Raw genomic sequence first — 6,683 nt, 5'->3', positions numbered from 1 at the left:
ACTTTCAAAAACATAATTCGTGAATAAAGACTCAAAAGTAAAATTCAAAAATATAAAACATAGGATTAAAGTAACACAAATTAATACAAAACACTGGGTTACCTTCCAAAAGCGCTTCTTTAACGTCTTTTAAGCCGAACGCCCTTGTTATGGCTCAGGCTCCACCGTTTCATCATCCATAATTCTTTTCTTCTTTGTAAGAAAATCCTTCATGAATTTATCATATGTTGACATATGCTCCAAAGCCTTAGAAAAAAGGAATGTTAATTTGCAATCATTTAAAAATGTCTAAGAAACGCTTGTACTACATTTCCTTATCTTTCTTTGACAAAGCATGTAGATAAGGAAGATGCTCAACTGGTGGATGGTTTACTACAACTTTACCTTTGTTAGTGGCGTGTTTATTTGATTTTTGCTTCTTTTCTTTACTTACCACTTTCTCATTCACTTTTACTATTAATCACTTCATCAGTTTTCTTTTTTCTTTTTCAACTCCTTCTATATTCTTTTTCTCACCATTATCCTTCAACCCAACCACAGTCCCCTGTCTTTTCATAATTAAATTACATTGTTCCTATGGGTTAACATGTGTGTTTGTTGAGAAAGATTCACTTCCATGCTCAGACAATTGTTTTGCCAATTGTCTAACCTGAACTTCCAAATTTTTAATGGAAGCATTAGTGTTATTCTTGTTTATGATAGACATCTACATAAACTAAGTTAAAGTATCTTCCATCTTTGAAATTCTACCTAGTTGAGCTTTTTCTTGTTGTGGATCCTCATTTGAATGATCCACATAATAGTTTTTAGAAGGACATCCAAAAGAAATGTTAGTGGGACTAGAATATGCATCTTGGAACTTGTTGAACTTGATGAGCTTGGTGTGTTTTCTATGATCCACCTTGTTGATATTGTTGAGGAAGTTGACCTATCTACTTGGTCAAGACCTCTATTTGCTGAGTCAAGAGCTTGTTTCGAGCCAGAATTGCATTCTGAGTATCCAACTCCATCATACCTTTTCTTTGAATCGGAGCTCTATCGTGGTGACTCTGATAATCATTGGTTGCAATGAAGTCAATGATTACAATTGCTTCCTCCTGGCTCTTAGACATCATAGTACCTCTTATTGAGGCATCAAGAATAATCTTTGTTTAAGGTTTCAAACCACTATAGAAAATATGTAGTTGTGCAACATCATCGAAATTATGGTTTGGGCACCTCCCATGTTTCACAGAGAGGTTCATCAGACCCTTGAGAAAAAGTAACAATGATGGATTTTGCATTGATGAATGTAGACAAGGGAAAGAACCTTGCAATGAATTTTTTCTCCATCTCTTCCCAAATGTTAAGGTTTTTGTTTGGATGTGATTGGAGCCATGTCTTTGCCTTACCTGCCAAGGAGAATAAGAAATCTCTGAGGTAAACAACTTCAACATTTTCATCAGAAGCTCCCATGGTATTGCACAGCTCCATGAAGGTAGACAAATGTGTGAATGGATCCTCATGATCCATTCCAGCAAAAGGGTGTGAGCCAATCAGACTAAGCAATGTTGACTTCAATTCCACAACCTTGTTGCTGAAAGGAGGAATGACTATGTTGTTGTAATGGTTTGGTCCTTTTCTATAAGCATAGTCACCAAGAGTCCTCCTTGGTGGTCTATTTCCTTCTCCTCCTCGATCAGCCATGTTATCTTCCACAAATGGCTTTTCAATTGATGGATAATCAGTAGAAGAAGACTCACCCGGTGGTTTAGTGGTTGCTTGTTTCTTTTTCTTCCTGTTCTTCCTTTTAGTCTTGGTAATTTCCGGATCAAATGCAATTTTATCTGCTAGAATTTTACTTCGCATAAAGGAAAAAAGAACACACTACAACAACCCATAAACACCAAGGTTAGTGAAAATAAAATATAACAAGAAAGAATTTATACAAAATCAAAATAAAAGAAATAATTACAAAAGTAAGAAAAATAAGTGGGTGACTCAAGTCCTCAACAACGGTGACAAAAAGTTGCTAGACTTTTGGCAAGCGTACCAATTGTTGTCGCAGGTTACAAATTTATAAAAAGAGATCGTCTCCACAGGGACTTGAGTTACTTAATTCATTCGGATAAAAGTTAACAATTTGAATACTTATGTACAAATTTAATCGAGATATCATGGGTTTGTTTATCTAATGAAAAATAAATAGAGTAACAAAAATAAAGGAAATGATAGAATTTAGTGCGTCGAAAATACATAAAATTACAGAAACAATTAATAACGAATTCAATTAATTCAAGAAAAATGCAAGATTGGATTTCATCATTCATACCCTCAGTATCCTAATAAAATTAATATATATAAATCATTTTCAAAATGTTACTAAAGTAAATACCCCAACATTACAATCATAATCTTGTGCTTTTTGCAATCAAAATGTTGTGCTCTATTTTTAGCAACATAACGTAAAGAGTAACTTCATTCTGTTCAAATTCTAAGAATACTTCTCAGTCAAACTTAAAATCCAATTTCATGAAACTAATGATCAAATAGAATCAAGCATTACAAACAAAATGAAATCAACAATAATGAGTAGAAAAGATTCAAACATATATAATATCAAAAGAGATACACAAGGGTACAAAGATTACATCCAATCCTTTGGAGAAACTAACCAATCATTGCGTAGAACACAAGACTAACAAGATAAATGACAAAGGATGTGATCCATGGTTACAACTCTGCAGCGCTCGGGCTCCACTTTGTGCTTTCTTATTCACTTTTTGTGTTTCTCATGCTTTCTCTCTGCCTCTGGTTGTCTTTTTCTTCTTCCTTGACATGACTATTTATAGAAAAGAACCAAGAGGTGCATTCAAGTTCTCCCACATGAGCTAAATTCGCTCATGCAAATTTCTTACTTAGTGTTGAAGGTACCAATTCACCCAGGCGAGTTGATTACTTATGCTTGAAGAAAATTGATTAGCCTAGGCAAGGTGGTTGCCAGCCTGGGTGAATGGATGTTTGAAATCTTGAAAAAATGATCATTTTCCCTTCCTTTTGACTTGGTTTGTGGATCTAACAAACAACCATCAAAACCTATAGAATCATCGATAAATATTCCATATTGAAACAAAAACATTAGTAAATGTACAATATATATAAAACAACTAGGTTTAAGGAAAGTTTATAAGAAAACTATTACAATCGAAAGATAAGTGCTAACATTTTAATACCAACAATAACTGAAATATGACACTTATCACAACTTATACTTTATCTAGAAAAGAAAAAAATATCTTTTTGTAAGTTTCTTCATGGAGTTAAAGTTCCAAAGGGATACTCATCAAACATTGGAAGCCTCGTATCTATGAAAGACCATAAGTTAAAAGGTTTAAAGTCTCATATTGTCATGTTCTAATGGAACATTTATTACCATTGGGCATCTGTTCCATTTTGCCAAAAAGGTGAGGATGACCATTACAAAACCATGTTTCTTCTTCAAGGTGATTTACAGTGAAGTAATTAACCTTGGGAAATTTCTGACATTGCAAAAAATAAATTATTGAGACATTGGGCAAGCTTGAGATGTACTTTCCACCATTCTTCTTTGACATAATGGTTCACCTGGATGCTCACTTGGTTAGAGAGACATAATTGTGTGGGCTAACTTATATGAGATAGATGTACCCCTTCTAACATTATATGGAAATTCTAAAAAGGTACGTAAAAAATTACAGTTGACCAAAGGTTGCATTGTTGAGTGGTACATAGTTGAAGAAACTATTGAGTTTTGTATTGAATACATAGGCAATGTTGATTCCATAGGGCTTCCAAGGTCTCCTCATATAGAAAGAACAACATGGGAAGAGATTAGAAGAGATGAACTATTGACTGTATCAAGGAAAGAATGGGAACAATCACACTTATATGTTCTATACAATGATGATGAGGTTGAGCCTTATGTTGAAAGAATAATAAACTACTTTGAAGTTCAATTAGAAATAGGAATGAGAATTGGATAACAAGAAAACACAACGAGTGTTTTATATTATGGCTGAAAGAACAAGTCTTTCCAAAGATGGCTACAAATAGGTGTTTCCCAAGTCAAAAGCGCAAAAGAAAGGATGGTGACTTGAGCTTGAAAGAACAAGTAGCATTCCTCACATGGAAAGTGAAAGAATTAGAGAGTAGGCTTCACGTTAAAGAGGTGGATGGGCAACCTAATTCAACAACAAAAAATGTGAAAGATAGTTGCATGCTTTTTTTCTGCAATATTCTTGAAGTAATTGTTTCCTTATCTAATTATTGCATTTACAAATAATTGATCAAAGACAACAATTTATTATTTAGTGTGTTAAGTGTTTTGGTGATATAATTATTGTTTTAGAGCATCTCATCACGTAGTTTTTATTTATCATCACCAACACATCACATAGTTTGAAAATGAAAGGTCTATAATTGCGTTGCTAATGAAAAACTACACAATAGACCATTATCTCTCAATCATGTGAAAGTTTTGATTGGGTATGTGATAGAGTCAGATGCCCCGCTACCACTACCTATAGAGGATGTAGGAATCATGGTAGTGTTGGATCAAGTGGCCTTGGAATAATTAAGAAGGGGGGTTGAATTAATTATGAACGTGTCTTGACTAATTAAAAATTTATCCTTCTTAATATTACTAGATTCAATTAGGCTTTACTACTAAGTTATGAGAAAGTAAAGAACAGAAATAGTAACTTAGACAAAAGTAAAGCGAAAATAAAAAGTGCACAGCGGAAAAGTAAAAAGTGTAGGGAAGAAGAAGACAAACACAAGATTTATACTTGTTCGGCCACAACCCGTGCCTACGTCCAGTCCCCAAGCAACCACCGGTTCTTGAGATTTCTAATAACCTTGTAAAATCCTTTACAAGCAAAGATCCATAAGGGATGTACCCTCCCTTGTTCTCTTTGAAAAACCAATTGGATGTACCCTCCACTTGAATTGATCCACAAGAGATGTACCCTCTCTTGTTCTCAGTATTACAACCCAAGTAGATGAACCCTCTACTTGTACCACAAAGGATGTATCCTCTAATGTGTTAAGACAAAGAATTCTTAGGTGGTTAGTCCCTTGAATCTTTCTAAGGGGAAACAAAAGATATCTCAGGCGGTTAGTCCTTTGAAATCTTTTTTTTTAAAGGGAAGAGGAAGAATCAAAAGAATTCTCAGACGGTTAGTCCTTTGAATCTTTTTGCAAGAGGGAGAAGGAAGAAACAAAAGAATTCTTAGGCGGTTAGTCCTTTGAATTCTTCTTGCAAGAGAAGGAAGGAATGAAGAAGAAGAAGAAGAATAACACAAGTTTTTGGCCAATGAACTTTTCTTGAATAAAGAAAGTTTTGAACAAAAACTCTTAGAAGAATGCTTTGAATGAATGAAAGAAATCTGAAAGTTGTTTTATTAAAATTTATGCCATGGTCACATATTTATAGTCATTTGACGACTCTTGAAAAAACAAGTTAAAAGTTGTGACTCTTGACAATTTCTTCAAAACTAGTCACTTTTTAAAAGTTGTGGCTCTTTTGAAAACTAATCACTTTAAAAGTTGTGACTCTTTTGAAAACTAGTATCTTTAAAGGTTCGAGTTTTGAAAAATCTTCAGAAACTAGTCACTTTAAGAATTGTGACTTTTGGTAATTTAATTTTCAAAATAAGTCACTGGTAATCGATTACCATTGCAGTATAATCGATTACACATCAACATATGTGACTCTTCATGTTTAAATTTAAAAATCAAAACGTTTAGAAACATTGGTAATCGATTACACAAGTTTGAAATGATTTGAAAAAATGTTTTATCACAAGTTGTGACTCTTGAAATTTGAAATCTAATGTTTTAAAACATTGATAATCAATTACATGATTATGGTAATCGATTATAGCTTTGTAAATTAGTTTGAAAAGAATGTTGGCTACTGGTAATCGATTACTGCCTTCAGGTAATCGATTACCAGAGAGTAAAACTCTTGGTAAAATATTTTTCTTTGAAAAATTCTCTTGAACAAAATTGTGCTATTCAATATTTGAAAAACTCTTTTAATACTTATCTTAATTGAGTCTTCTCTTGATTCTTTACTTGAATCTTGAATCTTGATTGAACGACTCTTTGATTCTTGAAACTTGCTTGACTCTTGATTCTTGACTTAAGTCTTTGGCATCATCAAAATAATCTTGGAAAGCATTGCTTCCACAGGTAGTAGGCGATGCAATTAGTACTTTTGTTGCATGGCCAACCAACCTTATTGATTTAGTCTCTACGTTATAACTCATTATGGTATATATAATTTAGATTCTGAATTCATTATTTTCTAAATAAATGTCTTACTTTAATGGTTTTCCATTGAGGTTCCTGAAAAATCTAAATGCAAAGATTTAGGAAAAGCAAATGAGTCAGATACTGCTATAAAGAAATAAGAATAAGAAAAGTAAGCATTAGGAGCCTCCTCTGCAATTGGTGCAAATAATCTTCCTCACCCTAAAAAGACAGATGGACAGCCAGATTCAATAACAAACAATGTGAAAGATAGTTGCATGCTTCTATCTTGTGATATTCTTGAAGTAATTATTTTTGTTCATCAAGATCAAATTATTCTTTTAGGGCATCTTATCATGTAGTTTTCATTTATCATCCCCAACCTATCCTGTAGTTGGAAAAGGAAAGGT

This window comes from Glycine soja, chromosome 4, assembly GCF_004193775.1.
Source record: "Glycine soja cultivar W05 chromosome 4, ASM419377v2, whole genome shotgun sequence".
Taxonomy (NCBI): domain Eukaryota; kingdom Viridiplantae; phylum Streptophyta; class Magnoliopsida; order Fabales; family Fabaceae; genus Glycine; species Glycine soja.
This window is presented reverse-complemented; position numbering follows the sequence as displayed.